General features: G+C 40.5%; 1 long non-coding RNA gene across 1 annotated transcript in view; it reads right to left on the bottom strand.

The window, feature by feature from the left end:
- The window catches only part of LOC140478695 (uncharacterized), a 79,181-nt gene that overhangs the window by 13,461 nt on the left and 42,256 nt on the right, over nt 1-23,464 (bottom strand). The gene's annotated exons all lie outside the window — the stretch shown is intronic.

A 23,464-nucleotide genomic window follows, 5' to 3' on the forward strand; every position in this document is an offset into this window, starting at 1 on the left:
CGAAAGGAAAAAGGAAACAGGAATAAAAGCAAATGGGTCTAATAAGATTATGTGAGGCTGTGGAGTGGTGGTAGAAAGATACGTGGAGGAAGGAAGAAGCTTGACATTTGTGGGAAGAACAGGGAAAGGTGTGTTTTATGATTAAATGGTATGAGGAAAAAGAGCGTAGAGAACAACTGAAGCAAAAATTGGGAGATAACTTCAGAAACAAGGAACAGAAGAAATATTGAAGAGGAGGGTTTCACGGGAGAGCTCAAAATAATTGTAGGAGAGGCAGCAGTGATGAAGTTAAAGGGGACATAAGGAGCAGTGTGACAAGAGGGTGAGGAAAGCAGTTACAAATGAAATTGAGGCAAATCATTCAAAGAGTAGAATTAGAGAATTGGAATTAGCTTCATTGTCATATGTACTGAAATGAGTACAGTGAAAAGTTTATAAGTCGCCACTAACAATGCCATCTGAGATACAAAGGTAGCTAGGTACAGCTTCTTAAGTTACAAGATCATAGAAAAATAGAGAAATAGAAAGTCCAGCATCGCAGAAATGCAAGTTCAGAACAAAGATCTTTCAACTTATATCACGCTGACACCTAGCCCCCAGTCTGCACTGGGCCTTTCAGACAACAGGTAGATGATCCCAGACAACTCTGGGATTCACCTCGAGGTTCATGAGACTGGGAGATTGCTCTGGAATAACCTCAAGCTGGGAGCCCATGCTGAGGCTATGCCAGGCTGAGGAACCACCACGTTCACCAGAAGATTGCCATCCGGGACAAGAGGCCACCACGTCAAGTCAAGAGGCTGACATGCCAAGCCAGACGACATGAGGAGATTAGAAGGTGGATACAAGGGAATAGATTGGGTGGCCAAATAAAGCTCACTGATGTAAAAAAAGCAGAAAATGTTGGAAATACTCCACATCTGTGGAAAGGAATCAAATGAATATTTCAGGGTAATGGTAGGCTACTACAGATAGATACATTGTTTATTGAAAAATCATATCGGTAGCAGAAGTTAAATTGTGATGACAACAAAAATAAAACAAGCAAGCATATTTCATAATATAGTTAGACATAATATACAATGTTATTTTGCTATAATGTGTTATATGAGAAAGTGAGGACTGCAGATGTTGGAGATCAGAATCAAAAAGTGTGGTGCTGGAAAAGCACCATCAGTCAGGCAGCATCTGAGGAGCAGGAAAATCAACGTTTCAAGCATAAGTCTTCATCAGGAAAGAACCTGTTGAAGAGCCTATACTCGAAATGTTGACTCTCCTGCTCTCGGATGCTGTCTAAGCGACTGTGCTTTTCCAGTACAACACTTTTCGCCTATAATATGTTATAGTCATATGTTTTATGATATTAAGAAAGAATAAAGTAATACTATAATAGAAGGATTGTGCAATTATGAACATTTAGGGATAAAATTAATTACAATATGTTGCCAATGAAGATCTCTTTAATTTACCAAATGAAAATGAAAGGTTTACTGCACTCTGCATTTTCTTATAAAGTTCATAAATCATATGTTGTCATCTAACTTCTTTAAATTCTCAATCATTTTCATTCTATTTATAAGTTTGATAAAGTAGAGATTGGGCTGTCCCATGGTTTATTCTTTCTAGACCTTATTTGTAAAATGTGTATTTCCTCCTCTGTGCCATTTCACTTTATTTTGTGGCAAGAGATAGTGGCATTGGGATGTGGAATTCAAATGTTTTCTGGTGAAGTCCACACTAATCTTTTTCTGTCTTGCAGCCAGAAAGAATATATTCGTTTTCTTTGTGTGATGGTAACTTTAGATCATAGAAACATAGGATCAGTTTCAATGTTTGTTTCTGATTGCTATCCAGCTTCTTCATCTTGTTTCTTAAGTCCAGCAGTATTTCTTGCATTTTATTTCAGATTTTTGGCATCTTTAGTATTTTACTTTTATATTAATGGTTACTGAAAATATGTGGCATGGCAGTACTCTCTTATCTATTTCCAAGTTTCCTGGCAAATGCATTTTGAGAAATGATGCCTTGTATATCCATATCCAGGTTATTAATTTATATCAAAAAAACAATAACCTTGGCACTGACCCCTGGGGAACACTACTTTCTTTTATTAGCAAAACATTATTGTCAGCTTACTGTCCCTTAGATAGTAACTTTAAATGCCATCAAGCTCTGTGGCTGGCACAGTGGCTCAGTAGTTAGCACTACTACCTCACAGTACTGAGAGCCCAGGTTCAAGTCCAGCCTTATGTGGTTTGGAGATGCCAGTGTTGGACTGGGGTGCCTTATGTGGAGTTTGCATGTTCTCCCTGTGTTTGCATAGGTTTCCTCTGGGTGTTCTGGTTTCCTCCCACAGTCCAAAGATGTGCAGCTTAGGTAGATTGGCCATGGGAAATGCAAGGTTGCAATGATAGGATTAGATGTGATGCTATTGGGGGGTCAGTATGGACCAAATGGCCTGCTCCCACAATGTGGGGATCCTGTGATCTATAAGGACTTCAATTTTGCCATCAGGCTTACCATGTGGTATTTTATTGAAACACAATACAATCAATATCAACCACATTCCATTTGTCAGTTTTCTTCATTACTTCAACAAAGAGTTCAAACAAGTTAGTGAAGCACAAAGTAATTCTGAACATCAAACTTGAATTCAAGGTAGTTGAGCAATTTTAAACAAAACTCAATAACACTTACAAATCATTTTGTTCTTTTCCCAATTTATTCAAAAACATAAACTTGTCTTTCCTGAAATTCTGAACACAGTGAACAATCTCAAAATGTTTCACAGGAGTTTCATCAAATAAAATGGATTTAAATCATTGATTGAAACACGTTTTTTTTTAAATTTAATCATGGAAGGTAGGTGCATTCAACTTACTCCTGGGTAAATCATTTTATTGTCTTGATTCATGGTTCAGCATATTTTTTTCTTATACATCCATAAATTACACTCAGTGGGCAGAGTCTTGTAGGGTCCTGAATGGTGTTGTCACAGTTGGAATTTATGGCAGAATTGTGCAAGAAGTCAGACTGGCCTATCTCAAAGCTTGCTGCATCTTTTATGTATTTGTCAAGTGTCAGGTGAGTTTCTCACTAGGCAGCAGTGAATTGCGAGTTAAGGGAGATTATTACTTGTTAAATGCAGTACTAACTGAACTTCATAACTCATTAATATTCAGCTTCTTACCCTACTATACACACAAAACTTTGAACTTTTGACATGGACACCAGAACGGGGACCTAGAGAAGTCAACTTGTCACTTGATCCATGGAACTTCCATTTGACTCTGAGCACCAACATCTCAGGGCTCACTCCGTAGCCATCAGACATCCTATGTCCACAAACATTGACATCCGACACATCTCAGCATCTAAGAACATTCATGGCATATCTGCATCTGCACAGTACACTTCAATGCTTCAATATTGGAACTCGGGCTGCAGTGGCAACTATCGCTGGAATACTACAGTAAGGATATTTTGCGCACAGGGTTATGCACCCAGCTCATGGGCTGGAGCAGGCTGCAGCTCCAGTGTGTTTACTTGCTGTCATAGCTTTCACTCACTCTGGGCTTACCTGGAGGCTCATAATCCCTGTTGCGCCTTGACTTGATTTGGAGATGCCGGTGTTGGACTGGGGTGTAAAAAGTTAAAAATCACGCAGCTGACTTGTCTTTTTGACCTTTGTCTTCTCAGCCAGAGATACCAGGCTCACAGTATAGCTTTATTATCACGTCATTCAGCACTATCACAAAGTTGATCATGGACGTTATCAGTCTTCAGTCACAGCAAGGAAAATAGCCTCCGATCTCAGTGTTCCAGCAAAATAAATTAAGGGCAGCCTCCAATACTAATCCAGTGGCTTAGATACAGACAGTCAGCTGTTTGGGGTGGTCAGTATCCGGTCTTCATAAGCAGTGAGGAACTGAATGCCAGAAAGCCCACTGTTTGTCTTGACTCTTCCTGCCCCATTGGGATCTGTTCCCTCCCAGAATGCAAGGGAGGCAGTTAATAAGGAATAGACAAAGGGGTGGCTGAGAGTCAATTTAGGTGCAGGTGGGGAGGCGTCTTGAAGAAATGTGCAGGAAGCACATTCAGGGTGAGCATTGTTGGAGATTGCCACGTGGACAGCAAGTAAGGGAAGATATTGTAGGCAACAGTGAGAGTGATAAGCATAAGTTTCAGTGGGAGATGGGTACAGGAACAGAAATAAAGACGATTTGAAGTACTGTAGAGGAGATGGTTGCACTTATACCAACAGTGTAGAGAAAGTCATTGATTTTCTTTCTACATTGCTGTGCATTCCTTGAGATGGCTGAGACTGCTTTGACCCAGGTGGTAAACTGGGATGAAGGTCATAAAGGGCTGAAAATGTGTTGCTGGAAAAGCGCAGCAGGTCAGGCAGCATCCAAGGAACAGGAGAATCAACGTTTCGGGCATAAGCCCTTCTTCAGGAATGAGGAAAGTGTGTCCAGCAGGCTAAGATAAAAGGTAGGGAGGAGGGACTTGGGGGAGGGGCATTGGAAATGCGATAGGTGGAAGGAGGTCAAGGTGAGGGTGATAGGCCGGAGTGGGGTGGGGGCGGAGAGGTCAGGAAGAAGATTGCAGGTTAGGAAGGCGGTGCTGAGTTCGAGGGATTTGACTGAGACAAGGTGGGGGGAGGGAAAATGAGGAAACTGGAGAAATCTGAGTTCATCCCTTGTGGTTGGAGGGTTCCTAGGAGGAAGATGAGGCACTCTTCCTCCAACCGTTGTGTTGCTATGGTCTGGCGATGGAGGAGTCCAAGAACCTGCATGTCCTTGGTAGAATGGGAGGGGGAGTTGAAGTGTTGAGCCACGGGGCGGTTGGGTTGGTTGGTCCGGGTGTCCCAGAGGTGTTCTCTGAAACGTTCCACAAGTAGGCGGCCTGTCTCCCCGATATCGAGGTGGCCACATCGGGTGCAGCGAATGCAATAGATGATGTGTGTGGAGGTGCATGTGAATTTGTGGCAGATATGGAAGGATCCCTTGGGGCCATGGAGGGAAGTATGGGGGGAGGTGTGGGCGCAAGTTTTGCATTTCTTGCAGTTGCAGGGGAAGGTGCCGGGAGTGGAGGTTGGGTTGGTGGGGGTTGTGAACCTGACGAGAGAGTCACGGAGGGAGTGGTCTTTTCGGAACATTGATAGGGGAGGGGAGGGAAGTTTATCCCTGGTGGTGGGGTTCGTTTGGAGGTGGCGGAAATGACAGCGGATGATACGCTGTACATGGAGGTTGGTGGGGTGGTAGGTGAGGACCAGTGGGGTTCTGTCCTGGTGGCAGTTGGAGGGGCGGGGCTCAAGGCCGGAGGAGCGGGAAGTGGAGGAGATGCGGTGGAGGGCATCGTCGACCACGTCTGGGGGGAAATTGTGATCTTTGAAGAAGGAGGCCATCTGGGTTGTACGGTTTTGGAACTGGTCCACCTGTGAGCAGATGCGGCAGAGACGAAGGAATTGGGAATATGGGATGGCGTTTTTACAGGGGGCAGCATGGGAGGAGGTGTAGTCTAGGTAGCTGTGGGAGTCGGTCGGTTTATTGTAAATGTCCATGTTGATTCGGTCGCCCGAGATAGAAATGGAAAGGTCTAGGAAGGGGAGGGAGGAGTCTGAGACGGTCCAGGTGAATTTGAGGTCGTAAAGCCAGGTGTTGTCCACTGCTGGTTCTGGGGAATGAGAGCATCCCACCTGTGTGCCTGGTAGAGGTTTTCAAATGCCAAAGGAGGAATCTAGACCAAGTAGATCCTGCAAAATTGTTCCCATTGGTGGAGGGACTGAGACACAAAAAACACTAATCAACAGTGAATGACACAACAACCAAACGGAAAGTGAGGAAAGACTTTTTCATACAATGAGCAGTTAAGATCGAGAGTACTTTGCCTGAAAATGTGATGGGAACAGATTAAATTGGACTTTCAAAAGGTAATTGGATAAGCAGCTGAAGGTTAGATTTGCAGGAACACAGAATGAGTTCAAAGGTGAAATGACTGAAATTGTTTTTGCAGAGAGCTGGAACACTTATGGCCGCCTATTTGATGCTGTAGGGATATAGATTTGTATTATTCTCCAATGGAATGTGGGAATTGCTGACAGTGAATTTAATATCTTGTTCAGCCAGTTCAGATGACATTTAAGAGCTATGAATTTGGGATTGAAAGTTTATAATTTAAATCTGGCTTTCTTGTAGATTTTATTTAAAACAGTTACATTTTAAGTTGCAGGATAATAGAAAGAAAAGCTTCATGTTTCTGCAGCAACCATTTCCCATTATGTCCTATTTGGGTAAGAAGATGTTGCTCTTGGAACATTGCTGATGGAACAATATGAATGGACTAGAACAGTGAGTTTAAATTTGCCACATTCCAGTTCAGTTTGAAATGTAACAAATACATATTGAAGCTTCTATTAATGGCTGTTCTAAGGTCTAAGTTCTAATAAATTATAGGTAGTCTCCAGGTTGCAAATAGGTTCCAGAACACAATGCAGGTTAATGTAAAATAGTGGTTTTTAAGTACAGGAAATGACTTTCTGTCAGATCTTTAAAATTAAACCAGTGTAAGGGATCTCATTCATAAGTACGACCATTTGTAAGTCGGAGTTCATAAAGTGGTGACCCCTGTACATTGTTTATCGGCCCAGTGTAACCAGTAATCAAGGATTAATCAGGGGGTCAGCATGTCTTTATCAGAGGGAGATTATGTGTAAAACATCTGATTTAATTTTTTTTGAGGTGTTGACTATATGAGTAGATAAGGGTAGTGCAGTTGATATAGTCTACTTGGACTTCAATTAGGGTTTAACAATGTCTTGGCATACTGTTTAAGATGCTAAGAACCCATGGCCATTTGGCAAATTGGCTTCAAAATTGTCTTAGTGGCAGGGAGTGGAGGGTGATGGTAGAAGGGTGTTTTTGTGACTGAAAGCTTGAGTCCAGTCACACTCTATAGGGTTTGATGGATGGGCCCCTTGATGGTTTGTGACATGAATGTAGGAGGTATGACCAGTGAGTTCACAAATGATATGAAAATTTGTGGTGTGGTAAATAGAGAGGAGGAAAACCTTCGTCTATAAGGAAATAAAGAAAAGAATATAGAAGGTTAGATCAGTTAAACATTGGCAAATGGAATTTTTAATCCTGAAAAGTCTGCGATGATGCATTTTGGCAGGACATATTGAACGATAAGACCCTAGGAAGTACAGAGTATTAGAAGAACCCCAATGTGCATGTTTATTGATCTTTGAAGGCATCAGGATAGATAGAAACGGTGGTGAAGAAAGTATGTATGATAAAGAGGTCTTGATGGAATTGTGTATAATGTTAGTTCGATCATAGCTGGAATATTATGTGCAGTTCTGGTTGCCAGATTTAAAGAAGGATGTGATTCACGACATAGTGTATGTAGAAGAGATTCACCAGGATATTACTGGCCTGGAATGATTCAGCTATGAAGTGATGTTAAGTAGGCTGGGGTTGTTTTCCTCAGAGCAGAGATCTGAACGAAGTGTACAAAGTTCTGAAGGGCACAGATAAGGTAAATAATGAAAAACATTTCCCTTTAGTAGGGTGGTCTATAACCAGGAGGCGCAGTTTTAATTTAAGGAGCAGGTGATTTAGAAAAAATTTTAAGGGAACGATTTTTCATCCGGGGGTTGTGGATGTCTGGAAATCATTGCCTGGTAGAATGGTACAGGCGGGAACCCTCAGACATTTAAGAACTATTCAGATGAGCACTTGAAATGCAATAGCATACAAGGCTGCAGGTCACATGCGGAAAAAGGGAATTACGATAGATGGATATTTGATGACCAGCATGGACATGATGGGCCAAAGGGCCTCCTTCTGGACTGTGAACGTTCTGTAACTCTGTAACTCACTATGACACTATGATGAACTAAGCAGCTGAATTTTCGAACACAGTGAGTGCTTCAGTTAAGTATCGGAAATTACTCTCTATTAGTTTTGTCTTATGAGAGTAGATAACTGTTTCTGCTGTGGATGTAATTTTGGCTTGTCCTTCGAGCAACATGACTTTTTTAAATTTCTTGTTTTTGTTTTCTCCTGTTGGCTGACTGAGGTATTTTGTTACATAATTTAATAATTGTGCATCCTCTGGGCTCCTTTTCCTAATTTTCATTCTAAAAAACATCTGGAGACAGAAACATCAAGAGGAGGGAATTGGAGGGGGATGTGGGAGAGCAATATAAAATTAGATAGGATTTATAACAGGGATAAAAGTCTACTCTGCCCACCACTTCACTGTAAACAATTTAATTCATTAATTTATCCTTTGGCAGTTGTGTGGCTGGCCAGGCCAGCATTTATTGCTCATCCTTATTTGCCCTTCAGAAGGTGGTAGTGAGCTGCCTTCCTGAATCACTTCAAGTGGTCTGATGAAGATACTTCGACAGCCCTATTGAAAAGGTATTCCAGGATTTTCACCTTATGCTGAAGCAGGTGAAACAATATACTTCCAAGTCAGGATTGTGTATAGCTTAATGAGACAACTTGCAGAAGGTGGTGTTTCCATATCCCATATTGTAGAGGTCATGGCTTTGGGAGATGCCATCAAAGAAGCTTTGGTGAGTTGGTGCAGTACAGAATGTTATGCATCACGTCAGCTTTATCTAACCCTATTAGCATAATCTCCTACTTAATTACCTAATTGCATCTGGATTCAGATTCTAACTATGATTTCACGAAAGAAATGCTAATTGAACATAAATCTAATAGTGCCACTTTTGTGCTTATAACACATAGCTTGGACACCCACCTCCCACGAAAGTAATTCTATTTTCCTCTACCATATTGAATCTATTCAGAATTTTAAGTCCTTTATTAGGTCAATCCTCAGTATGATATGGAGGTGCCGGTGTTTGAGGTGGATAGAGTCAGAAGTCACACAACACCAGGTTGTGCTCCGACAGGTTTATTTGAAATCACAAACTTTTAGAGTGCTGCTCCTTCACCTGACAAACAGGCAACACTCCAAAAGCCGGTGATTTCAAATGAACCTGTTGGAGAATAGCACGGTGTCATGTGACATCTGATCTAATCCTCAGCATCCTCTTTTTCAGAATCCCATTGTCTTATCTTTGACTTCTCTTCTTCAGGACAGTGGGACAGCAGGATGGTACTTCTGTCACCTTATAGTAGCTGAGACAGTGATTAGTTGGGGATGGTGAATTCGTGCTAGAGTTGCTGCTGCAGTCCAAGAAGAGAAAGTTCCAGCTTTGCTGAAGGTGAGATGTTGCTGCAACACCAGAAGTTTCAGTGAGGGATCATGAATGGGCAGAGGAACCCCAAATATTGGAAACCAAAACTCACTGTACCGACAAATATACGGTGAAGAGATCACCAGGCATTTCAGCAACTTTACCACTACCTCCTGGGGCATTTTGGAGTTCTGGGAAGCAGCTTTGATGGGGCAGAAAAGACAATCAGCCCAAACACATCTCCAAAAAGCCCTTAATCCTGTCGCTGTTGCAAACAGAATGTAGCAAAGACAAAGGGATGAACAGCGGTGATTTTGCATGGGACCAAGGAAAGGAATATTTCCATCTTACCTGAGGATGGACATGTTAATGCGCGTTTCTTGCTTTCTCTGTAATTGCCAAGAAGGAATGGACTGTGTCTGCATGCAATTTGAGTCCTTGCACCACTTTCTCATGGTAAAAGTGTTTTTCAAAGATGTTTCTCCCACTCTGATATTTGCAGCACACTGATTGTGTTAGGAATGTCATTGTGATTTGGCATTACACTGAAGTCAAAGTCAGATTAAAATTTAAATTGATATTGATGAGGCAAAAGTTAATGTAAACTTTGTCTTCACCATATTTATGAGTAGGTATTGTTTTAAATCTATTTCAAAATTAATTGCTAGAAAATCATATCTTTTTGATACACAATTACCAATGGGTTAGCTGTCCCACGATATGATAAACTTAACTAATTCTTTTGGTTGGGATACCTTCGATTTTCTGAAGCATGCTACTGAACATTGAGGCTCCCCACAACAAGTGAAGTATCACGCGTTGAAAGTTTACCAAGATAATGAAAACTGGCACAGTCCTCTCATGAAATATACGGACTCTTTGTTTATTTAATTCTATCAACTGATTTCGTAACTGGGATTTTCCATTGAAACACAACACTTTTAAACCTCTGACATGAATCAACAGGATCTGAACACATCCCCTGCCAAATGATATACGAGCTATTCTTTAAATTCCTATGTTTCCCTTCATTTTTGCTTTGTCACCTTCTATATTCTGGAGGAAGTTGCCAGGATAGACATCAAGAAGTTATTTCCAATGCCTAGGGACTCTGACACATGGGCACAACTTGAGGATAGGGGAATGACAATAAAAACATAAGTAATGGGAGCAAGAGAAGGCCAGCTGGCCCATCGATCCTTCTCCACCATTCAATAACATCATGGCTGACCTTTCCAGGGACTCAGCTCCACTTACCCACCCACTCACCATAACCCTTAATTCCTTTACTGTTCATAAATCTATCTATCTTTGCCTAAAAAAAATTCATCAAGGGAGCCTCAACTGCTTCAGTGGGCAAAGAATTCCACAGATTCACAACCCTTTGCTGAAGAAGTTCCTCCTCAACTCAGTCCCAAATCTGCTCTCCCTTTACTTTGAGGCAATGCCCCCTAGTTCAGTTTCACACACCATACCGTCTATAATGCCCCCCTCATTCTTCTAAGTTCCAATGAGTATAGTACTAGTCTTCTCAATCTCTCTTTATAAGCCAATGCTGTCAATTCTGGAATCAACCGAGTGAACCTCCTCTGCACCCTATCCAGTGCCAGTATATCCTTTCACAAAGAAGGAGACTAAAACTGTCCACAGCTGCAGCATAATCCCCCTATTTTTAAACACCATCCTTCTAACAATGAAGGACAATATTCCATTTATTTTCTTAACTACCTGCTACACCTGCAAACCAACTTTTTGTCATCCATGCAGAAGGACACCCAGGTCCCTCTGCACAGCAGCATGATGCAATTTTTCGACATTTAAATTTTAGTACATTTTGCTGTTATTCCTACCAAAATGGATGACCTTATATTTATCAACGTTGTACTCCATCTGTCAGATCCTTGCCCACTCATGTAATGTATCTATATCCCCCTGTAAAAATTCAGTGTCCTCTGCACACTTTGCTCTACCAGTCAACTTAGTGTCATCCGTAAAGTGGCACACTACGCTTGGCCCTCAACTCTAAATAATCTATGTAAATTGTAAACAATTAGGATGAATTTCTTAACTCAAAAGTGTGTGAATCTTTGGAATTCACTAGACTAGAGAACAATCCATAATTGAGTAAATTTAGGACTGGGATAGGCAAGGTTTTGGTTCAGGGAATCAAGCAATATGGGAGATGGCAGGAACCTAGAGTTGAAGAGCTAGTTCAGTCATAATGGTCTTGGGGCAGGCTCAGCAGGCTGTTTTGGTCTCCTCCTATTCCCCATTCTTGTCTCTTCTGTTCTTATCGGCAAAGGTTGCCAATGTTAAAGCGATTCTCCCTATAGGATATATAATATTGACACCAGGAGCTCTTAGAGCTCAGATATTGATAAAATACAGACAACATGTGTGTGTCAGAAATATTTATGATTCTGTCATCAGATTACAGCTCATTTCTTATCTCTCCATCTCCAACTGAGAGGGATGCAAATGTGTCACTTAATACCAGGCGATTAATTCTAGCAAGCAATCTCCAGTTTTGAATAAAAACTGAAAGAACAGCAGATGCTGCAAATCAAGAGAAAAATAAAAATTGCTGGTAAAGCTCAGCAGGTTTGGCAGTATCTGTGGGGTGAAATTCAGAGTTAATGCTTCGCAGCTAGTGACCCTTCCTCAAATCTCCAATTTTGTCCCTCTCCCTTGTTACTTTGCAGTTTATTTTCCAACAAGGAGCAAGAAAATAGTGGGTGATGTTAAATAATCACTCCTGTATATGCAATGCATTTTGTGACTATGAGGCACTTGTATTATTTTGCATAGTGATTACAGTGAGTGTCAATGATGGATTGATAAATTGAGAAGTGACGCAGTGCATAGAAAGTGAAAGCTGAGTGCTGCTGAAAGTATCTATGAGGAATAATGAAATGAAGTGCACTTTGCAAGAAGAAAGTGAAAGAGAAGTGTATTTAAAGCACAGGATGTGGTTGAACCAAGAAATGCACTCACTTTTCCGAGCCAGTTAGACCATTAAACACCTTCCTCCATTGTATCTATGAACAGAGTACAATTCCTATGCTGCACACCTTCACAGTTAACTGTGCCTTCTTGGTGAGAGCTGCAAGTTTCATCCTCATATTTCTGGGAATAGCAAATTTCTCCTCTACCCGACTGCACCCAGCAGTGAATCCATCATTGAATCCAAACACTGCTTTTTCTCTACATCTACTGTTCACATTTTTAAAGTGAAGGGCAGGAAGTTTAGAGGGGATTTGAGGAAAACATTTTTCACTCAGATGGTGGGAGTTTGGAATGCACTGCCTGGGAGGGTAGTTGAGGCAGGAGCCCTCACAACCTTTAAAACGTACTTGGATAGCATTTGAAGTGTCTTAACATTCAAGGTTAATGTGGGAAAGTGGGACTGGTGTAGGTAGCAGTATAATTTTGATGGTACAGCCTCAATGAGCTGAAGAGCCTTTTCTGGATGATTCATTCTCATTACCTCCAATGTTTATTTAACCACTGCCCCTGAAATATAGTAGAGACCACATCATGTAAGTATACTCTGTGCCTTTTGCACAACTTGGAAATATGAATCATGGCAGTCAATATTAATTGGTGTATCTGAGTTTTGACAACAGATTCTGGATCATCGAGTGCCAAGCTTCACATGCACAATTCAATTCTCCACTGCCCCCTCCAATTCTGACACAGAAAACAACTTTCCTGTTAGTATTGGGGGTTAAGATGCAGAGATATTTGAAAGATGTCGCAATGCATTAAAAAAATTATTTTCTTTAGGAGCAAAACTGAAGCACAAAAGCATTGGAGTGTATGGATACTTTGGGCATAACCATTTACCAATTAAGAGAAAGTATAATTAAAGTATAATTAACAATGAAATTGTTTAAGATTGTGCCATCATTCACCTGTGAAATGAAATACAGTTGAAAAGGATCACTTTGATATTGGGGGAGCATTATGGCCTGTGGGACTAAGTGCAGCTGCTACAAACAGGCAGTAGGAACTAGCCAAAATGGTTTGCATTAAGTTTAGGACGAGAACAGGAAATAAATGTCGATTACAGATGGGTGGTGGTGAGGGGGGTAAATCCACCAACTTTTCAAAACTGCACCAACCTAAATCCCTTCTATAACAAGGTCACAAGAGGATAGAGAAGAATACAGTTTCAATGTAAACAGGTGACTGTTTTTTACTTTCACCTCCACCCCCCTGAGCTGCTGATCTAGCAAGACATGCCAAGTGTTCTGTATGTCTTGCATTTGTTTGCCGCCAGTCCATTAAGAGTTACAAAAACCCACATTTGCCCATATTTGGACTAACACTGTCATGATGTCAGGATCTGAGTGACTGTAAACATCAATGAGCAGACTATTGCTGTGTCAATGTTGCTTTCCATTACGTTTCTGATGACAAAGAAGAGTTTAAAGGAATGGTAATTATTCAAATTAGATCAATCCTGCTTTTGTGATGATAAGATATACCTGGACAAGTTCTACATTGTCAGAGAGATCCAGTGTTACAACTGTGTTGTCACTGGTTCTGGAACATCAATTTTCAAAAACACCATAGCACGATCATTGAACCTCGACTTACACTTTGTGTCTGTTCTTATGAGGGTGGAAGATGCCTTCACCTCTTCTGCTAGCTCCCTTCAGACAGCCTGCATCAGCATCTAATGGGGCCTCAAATACACACTATCCACATCCTCCTCCTTTCCCTCAAGGATTCATCAGAACACAACACGACTGCTCTTTCAGCCATTTTGCTAAGAAGTGGGTGGCACAGTGGTTAGCACTGCTGCCTCACAGCGCCAGAGACCCGGGTTCAATTCCCGCCTCAGGCGACTGGCTGTGTGGAGTTTGCACGTTCTCCCTGTGTCTGCGTGGGTTTCCTCCGGGTGCTCCGGTTTCCTCCCACAGTCCAAAGATGTGCAGGTCAGGTGAGTTAGCCATGCTAAATTGCCCGTAGTGTTAGGTAAGGGACAAATGTAGGGGTATGGATGGGTTACGCTTCGGCGGGTCGGTGGGGACTTGTTGGGCCGAAGGGCCTGTTTCTACACTGTAATATAATCTATAAAAAAAGTGAAGTTAATCTTTACCATTCTACAGTTTTGTTCTATAATCTTCTGTTTGCTTTCATGTTCAAAGAAATAATGACATAGTCTCAGTTAATGGTACTGCCACATTGTCAACTATTAAGACTGCCTTGACATTAAGCCATCATTGGGAAGAGACTCCAATCCAGTGATATTTCTACCAAGAAATGTGAAAGACTCTGTGAAGTGTATAGTTGTTCAGAAGTTGGATGTTAAATGTTTTATGTGCAATGAGAAAAACTAGTCCCAATGATATTCCAAACATGTTGAATAATATGTTTCAACACGTGGAATGTCAACATTTTATTTGATGGAAGGATGCACATTTTAGATAGTCTGAAACATTTCCATTGGGGACAAATTGAAACTATCTAACCAAATCTGCTTCTTATTTCTCATGTTTCTCAGTTTATACAGACAGACAAGCGCCACATTTGAACAATTTACAAGATCTCTTAAGATATTGGATTTCATCGTGTGTTCTTGCGGTGAATAAATATGCATACTGTTCTCCATTTGGCCTCATTTTATCTGCTTTTAACTTTTACATCGTTCTGAATGATTCAGTTGAATAACATTGCAAATAAAAAAAATCTCCTTTGTTGGTGATATATAGTGTAACATGATTAATCATTTGATGATCCACAGAAGAGCATTTGTGATTTCTTTGAAAAACAACACAGTAAATTAAATTTTGTGACAGAGGTTCTGTTTGCCAAGGGCTTTTCCAACTTATGTGGATTCCCTTCAAAGCATCACATATGAAAATATTTCACATTCTTGTGGTTTTTTTTGGTGCTGCTTTTAGATAGACTGTTTATTAAGCTGCATTTACTCCCCCCATGCCTGTTCTGGAAAAAAAAAACTGACTTGAATTTCATCCCAGATGTTAAAAGGGTTCCTGCAATGTAAATATAACATAGTTCATTCCAGGTAAAATTGCACACAATTTTGCAAGGACTTTGTCTTTGTAAGTTCTAGCTTTTCTCAGTGCTAATTTATTTACTAATAACTGTTGAAGTTTTTTTTTCACTAATAACAGAAGTATTGTTAAGTCACAGGGATAAAAATGTCAAACCAAATCAGCCTTGCTATCATTTGATTCATAACACAGTGAAATTAAAATTTTCAGTGACACTCAAAATTGTCCAGTTGTACCAAACCAGACATTACGAATAACGGATTTGGATATCAAGTTTATAACTTCAACAAAAATTAACAATTTATTATTAATATTGCAACTTTAACAGAACACAGATAAGCAACTGGTATTTTAATTAGCACCTATGGTCTAAAGTTCAATCCTTTTTGATCATAGCCCCCATTTACACAGACAGAGAGGCACACAGAGCTTATAAGAGAAAATAAGAAAATTATAATTTCGCCATTCGATAGACTGTTTCAAATGATGGATACAAGGCTTCCATGAAATCCTTGGACAACAGATAAGTTGAACGGTTTATCTTGCTTGAAGTTCTAACCCTAACCGATTAATGCAACAGCTTCAGCAGACTTCCAGAAACATTCTCCCAATTCAAACAGACTGAGGTTCTTTTCTCAGAACATACAACAACTCAATAGAAAACTATTGAGGTAGCAAAACATGCCAGCAGTCTCCCAAACTTCCCCTTTTATTTCTTTCCAAGTAACATTCTCTGTGGTTGGCTGAGTAGCAGCAGTCCCCACTTGACTGACTAAGTCAACATCTAACCAGCTGTCAGCAGTGAGCATAGCCAGTGTCATTGCTGACGTGTCCACAGTGTTGGGTTACATTTTCTTCGAGGCCAGTTTCCAACAGCAAACACCTGCCTTGGTTCTATTCTTCTTTAAAACAAGTTGCTGTTCAAAGTTCAACTCATAGTTCCAAACCAAAAAAAAGGATAGGGCCTCTACAGCATAATCAGTAAAACTTAAAACACTGCCAAAATGCAAAAAATAATAATGCTTCATAAAGTCTTTATCAGAATCACATCCAAACATAGGATTATAACTGGATAAGGAAATCTTAAAAATCTAGTACACATTTCAGCCACTACTATATGCTCTATTTACTCACACCTTACATGAATACTTAAACCTGTTTACTAAATTACAAGCTGTAATCATTTTCTTCAATCATTCTATATTCTACATGATAATGCTACGATGGTTTTAATGTATATTTTGTCATTTTTTTATGAGGAAAGTTTGAGACAAAGGTATGAAGTATGCTTATACTCAAGTATATTCTATTGTGTGTTTCAAGCCAATAAAGTAAACAGCTTGTGAGGCCTTGGTTTTGTTTTAAAATTAGAACAATAGAAGCAGCCTGAATGGGTGTGGTCAAGCTCCCACAGAACCAGGATTTTTAGTTTAGCTTTCAGTAGCAATTGTTGGGGTCTTGAAGCTAGATGTGGAAGCTATTTTTCTTCTCTCTGTTACAGCTAAAAGCTAGGACTCTCTTCCTGCTGCTAGAATTGCAAGTGAAACAATCAATATTATGGATTTTGTCTTTGCCAAGGGTGTGCTTATGCGATGTTACTATATTGGAATTAATTAACAGTCTACCATTTGGCTAAGTAATTTGATAGCGTGAGAGCTAAGGCAATTCTTTTAGTTTTATTTTGGCTGTTTTTTAACATATGAATAAAGTGTGTTTGACCTTGACAGTTTGACCAATTGAATTTCTTCCAGAACACAACACCTGGCATCTGCCTTTAAAATAAGAAAAGGTTAGGGTTTTGTCTATCTCCTTGACATGTTTTGAGAGGGACTATATCATTATGAATATAGTGAAATGTTTAACACAACAGCTCCAGAGTAAAGCACATAGATGCTACAGTAATAATACTACAGTAATACTAGAGTACACAGTGTAGGTACAATAACATTCCCAACATGTTCTTTTCCAAAAGAAATTGGTAAACTTTAGACCTTTTCCTGTTTACCATTGCAAATTGGTGTGAAATCTCAGGGTTAAGCAAATAAGTAGAGTAATGGGAGAAGTACCAAAGAAATTCTCTGCCATGGCATGAACTGGATTTACAAATAGAAGAAGAAAAATTGATTCAGCATATCTTGCAATGCACAAGCCTAACTAAATCTGACATTAACTCGAAAGCTGATTTGAGGTTTTATTGGACTCTTTCCTGGCATATACTCCTGATGCACAAAGCAACTACCTATTTTAGCTAATCTAATTTTAGAAGATTATTACTGGTTCGAGGCCCATGTTATTACTTGTCAAATTATGGCATCTGGCAATTGTTATAATGCAGACGTTTTCCAGATAGTTTCTAATCATGATTAAATCAACAGTTAGTCTGTACATGCTTTGTGTGATTGGTTGTTTTATTTCAGATAACGTGTGGGAATCCCACTGTCATATCTGTTCAAGTGGATAACATGAGCCATACCAGATCTGTGTCAACACAAAGTTAAACTGTTAAAGAGGTTTCCCATAAAAATATATATAGTACCAACCTGCATAAATGAGATAGCAATTAGGTCAGTGATCTGGAATCACAGAGATTAAACAAAGTAATTGGATGAGTGCTTTCTATTTCCATCATGATATTCTGCTGTTTAAATTTGCACTTTTAAAAGTAAAGTGACAGCTCATTAGGAAGCTCATCAAACAATCTTCACTGGAGTTATGTAGTAATGAGTCCATTTCTGTATTTTGTGGCAGGGCATGAAAAAAGGTTTAATTGCTATGGAAGTAGTTCAGAGAATATTCAGTCAACTCATTCCTGGGATGAATGAAGAAAGACTGAACAGATTAGACCTAGAGTTTAAAAGAATGGAAGTTGACCATACTGAAATATGTAAGATCTTGACGGGACTGGCTAGGGCGGATCCCTGGATGGCATTTCCTTTTGTGAGGGAGATTAAAACTAAGGGATATAGTTTAAGAATAAAATGACTTTTACTCTCAGAAAGTCATTAGAGTGTGGAATTCTCTTCTTCACTGAAGATAGTGGAGGCTGGAGTCAAGAGTCATGGATGCAGACAGGAAAGTGGGGAAAAGAGACCACAATAAGATCAGCCATGACCTTATTGAATGCTGCAGAAGGCTCAAAGGGCTCCTCCTCCTGGATTCAAAGTTAGATTAGATTCCCTATAGTGTGGAAACAGGCCCTTCACCCCAACCAATCCACACCAACCCTCCAAAGAGTAACCCACCCAGACCCATTTCCCTCTGTCTAATGCACCTAACACAATGGGCAATTTACCTGACCTGCACATCTTTGGACTGTGGGAGAAATCAGAGCATCCAGAGGAGACCCGCACAGACACAAGGAGAACATGCAAACTCCACACAGGCAGTTGCCCAAGGCTGGAATTGAACCTGGGACGCTGGTGCTGTGAGGCAGGAGTGCTAAGCACTGAGTCACCGTGCCACCCATTCTTCCTTCCAAAGTGTTCTGCTTTTTTATGCTCAAATGAAAGTTTGCCTTTCAGTTGCAGCTCTTCCACTGTATTAATAACAACTTATTTATATTTTTAGAGTGCCTTCAACCAAAGTGTTTCACAAAAATTTTATAAAACAAAGTACGACATCAAATCACATCTGGAGATATTAGATCAGGTTATCAAAAAATGTGGTTAAAAGGTAGCTTTTAAGGAGTGCTTGAAAGGCAGGAAGTGAGTTAGAGTGGTGGACAGGTGTAGGGAGGGTATCCAGAGCTTGTGGCTTTGAATTCACAACCACTGACATTGGAGCAATTAAAATTGGGAAGCTCGGGGATCCAAGATGGTGGCGACCCAGCAAGTCTGAGTCTATAGTGCTCCTCCCAAGACTTGGGTAAAGTGGGTCACCCACCCCCACCACATTCACCAAATCATTTAAAATAGCTATTTAATTTAATTAGTTGTTTAATATTAAATTTAAACAATCTAATATTTAGTAAAAATGACCAAAGGGAAGGGAGCCCGCAGCTCTCAGCAAGCAGGACCCCCTCCCCCACCCTCTCCAGCTGCAGCTGAGGCGTCCACAGCTGCCCCGGGGGACTTACCTACAGTAACAAGCCTCGTGGAGATGATCTCCAAACTGGATGTGAAGATTGACGCTTTTACGGGGAGTCCCGAAATCAATGGGACTCACTCTCAGCCGCGCTGCAAAAGCACGACCGAGACATTAAGGAAATTGAGCGCCGAGTCAGAGGGGCAGAGCTAAAGGCCGCGACCTCCGAAACTACAGCGCAATCGGCCGTGGATCAGGTCCGGACTCTCGAACAGCGAGTCCGGACCTTAGAGAATTATGTTGACGACCTCGATAATCGAGGCCCGGCTCGAACCAGCGCCCATGCCTGGTCCTGTTCCGGCTGCAGATCTATAGGGAGAGGCAGATACTCCTACAAGCTTCTAGAAATCTTGGAAAAGACCCCCAAGCTATGATCTATAAAGGATCCACGATCATGTTATTCCAGGACTTTTCCCCAGCTCTGGTCCGAAAGAGGAAGGCATTCGACGAGGCAAAGAAGTGTTTCAGGGACTTAAATATTCAGTACTCCTTATGCTACCCAGCGACGCTATGTTTTAACCATGAAGGATCCGTGTATAACTTCGGGTCACCAGAAAAGGCTAAGGAATTCTTGGACTCTCTTAGATAAACTGTAAGAGATAATGGATGTTGGTTTGCCTTTCCCCCACCTTGGTTTATATCCCCCTTTTTTTTCTTTTTTCTTACCTTACTGTTTAATATTATCATGGGGGGTGGGGAGAGGGATTTGATTTTCTCCGCCCCCCCCCCCACCCCTGAGGTTGTTTTCTTTTATTATTTTATGTATATATGTGGGTATGTATGTATATGTATATATGTATAAGCTGGGGGGGTTTGGTTAATGTTGGTGGGGGGAGATGGTTACCTTATTCTATTTTACCTCTGTGTTTAGGAGCGGGGTTGTTTCTCCCTTGTTATTTTGTATTATTATATTTAATTATTATTTGTTGAGGATGTAATTTTATAGTTATATATTTATATATGGTATTAACATTACCAAATATATCCAGGTGTTGGTGTGGGCGGGGGTAGGGTGCTCACTGTTAACTCTAGCTTTGTATTATATCTGAATTCTCCTCATTTTATTGAGGAGCGTCTGGGTCAAGGGTGGGGCATTGGTTGGGAGAGGATATGATGGACTTTTGGAGAGGAAGTGACACCCCCTGGGAACAAGGGGGAAAATCACCACTTAGGTACGTTTTATATTTTTTTTATTTAGAAATAGTTTTTTATTATACTGTTGTGAGTGTATTAGAGAGCCTTTATTTTTGTAAATTTTATATGCTCTATGATCAGGATGTTCTGGATAGGGTTTCCCCTCCCGAGGGGTCTCGGATTTGCCCAGATGGTTATGGTTGATCAGTCGGGTAAGTGGTGCACCTGGAATGTCAAGGGGTGTAATTCGTCAGTCAAAAGGAAGAAAATATTACCAAATCTTAAGAAAGAAAGAGTTGATATAGCTCTCCTACAGGAGACACACCTGTCGGATAAAGAACACTTGAAATTACGACAGAATGGATTTGATCAGGCCTTTTTTTCTTCTTTTAGCTCAAAAAGCAGGGGAGTTGTTATTCTTGTTTGGAAGAATTTCCCCTTCAAAATCCTAAATCAGATAAAAGACAAATCTGGATGATATATTTTGATCAAAGCCCTCATAAATTGAGAGGAATATGGGATTTTAAATTTGTACTGCCCCCCGGCACACCCCTTTAAATTTATAACGGAAGCCTTTTCAAAATTGATGGCTTTTGGTGCCCGTCATACTATTAAAGGGGAGACTTTAATTGTATTATGGATCCGGAAATAGATAGGATTCCCAAGAGTACTGCGGGAGTATCTCCCAGATCTAGACAATTGGTGGATCTGAACAAAGAATTAGGATTAGTAGATGTATGGAGATGTCTTCATCCACAGGGCAGAGATTTTTCTTTTTATTCCAATCCACATAAATGCCATACCAGAATTGAAATGTTTTTTGCCCCCTCGATTTTTAAAAATTCCATATCACCCTGTAAAATAGGTAGTATAGCTATTTCCGACCATGCTGCTGTATATATGGAAACTAAGGCGAGGAACAATGGGACATCCCCTCAGCATTGGCGTATGGACCCCTTCCTAATGAAAGATAGTAAATTTGTAAAGTACTTCTCTCAAGAATTTAAAATTTTTTTAGAAATTAATTCAGGTACGGCTAGCAACCCATCAATGGTGTGGGAGACCATCAAAGCTTAGGTTTGATCATCTCCTACTCAGCGACCCAGAAAAGATTGAAGGGAGAACAACAGCGTCTGCTTGAAGCTTGTTTAAAAGCAGCTGAAACAGCATACACTGATAGATCTTCTATTATTAAATTACAAAGAATTATGGCTCTTAGGACAGCTCTAAACACTACGCTTAGTCAAGCGGCTAAGAGGGAAATATTATTTGCAAAACAAAGGTTATATGAATATGGCGACAAACCGGGTAGATACTTAGCATTTCTTGCAAAGGAAAAAAAGGCCCCTCAGACTATTACGTCTATCAAGGAAAGTACGGGTATTTTGACTCATGATCATAAAAAGATTAATGTGATCTTTAGAGAATTTTATTCTGAGTTATATAAATCGCAGGATTGTGAAGATAGGACTAGGAGGATGCAGTCATTTTTAAAAAATTTGACCTTTCCGGGCCTAACTCCGGAACAGGTATCAGTCCTAAATGCTCCTCTAACAGTCCAAGAAATACTTGATGCAATTAGGCAACTTCAGAGCGGTAAGGCACAGGGCCCAGACGGTTTTCAAGCTGAATTCCATAAAGAATTTACAGAAATATTGGCTGGTCCGCTTATGGACATGTATAACTATGCATATAGTCAGGGCTGTCTCCCGCCTTCACTGAAGGAGGATCAGACGGGGTTCTTTAAGGGCCGTAGATCATCCAATAATATTAGAAGGGTTTTGAGTATGATTCAAGCCTGTCATCAGGAAAGATACAAGAGTAGTAGTTTCATTAGATGCGGAAAAGGCATTTGATAGAGTTGAATGGTCATATTTGTTTTACACATTGGAAAGGTTTGGCATTGGACAGGTGTTTACCAAATGGGTCTCAACATTGTATAGTGATCCCAAAGCAGTTGTGGTTACCAATGGATTAGGTTCGGATAGCTTCAGTGTGGGTAAGGGCTGCCGTCAGGGATGTCCTCTCTCACCATTGTTATTTACGCTAATAATTGAACCACTAGCAGAAGCTATACGAGCTGATCCTAATATAACGGCCCCGAGGATTGGTACAGGTAAACATAAAATTACCCTTTATGCAGATGATGTTCTTTTATTCCTCAGTAATCCTCTGATGTCTGTACCTCGCCTAATCCAAGTTATTAATACATTTAGCGTATTCTCAGGCTATAAAATTAATTTTTCAAAATCGGAGGCTATGCCAATGGGTGGCCTTGCTATGACACCCCACTTAGTGGGCGGATCCCTTTTTCCCTTTCGTTGGTTACTGGAGGGCTTCTTATATTTAGGCATTTTTATTACTCCAGTATTTGGTCAGTTGTATAAGGCTAATTTTATGCATTTACTGGAAAGGATAAGGCAGGACCTCCAGCGATGGGGAGACCTTCCAATTTCCTGGTTGGGTAGAATAGCCCTAATTAAAATGAATGTTCTGCCCCGGCTCCAATATCCTATGAGAATGCTTCCGGTGATGCTGCCGAGGATGGATCTACGTAAATTATATGGCTGGTTGGGTTCCTTTATCTGGAATCATTGACAGCCCCTCATTAAGCTGAAGAAGCTACAGCTTCCACAGACAAGGGGAGGACTGGACTTTCCAGATTTTAGGAAATATCAGTTAAGTTCCCTATTAAGTTACATAGCTGATTGGGTCTTGTCTGATCCATAATCAATCTGGTTGGACATCGAGGCCTCTCAAGTAAAATACCCACTTATTAACCTCTTATTTTCAGACAAGAGGAAAATCATTACAGATCACTGTAAAAACCCTATAATACTAAACACAATTAAGGCTTGGAATATAATGCGGCAAAATGAGGGTAATTCACGTAAAACATCCCCCTGTGCACCGATAGTGGGAGCATGGGGATTCCAACCGGGGTTTACAGATGCCACTTTTAAACTGGAGATCCAGGGGTATCTCATGTCTAGGG

Source organism: Chiloscyllium punctatum, chromosome 1, assembly GCF_047496795.1.
Source record: "Chiloscyllium punctatum isolate Juve2018m chromosome 1, sChiPun1.3, whole genome shotgun sequence".
NCBI lineage: Eukaryota > Metazoa > Chordata > Chondrichthyes > Orectolobiformes > Hemiscylliidae > Chiloscyllium > Chiloscyllium punctatum.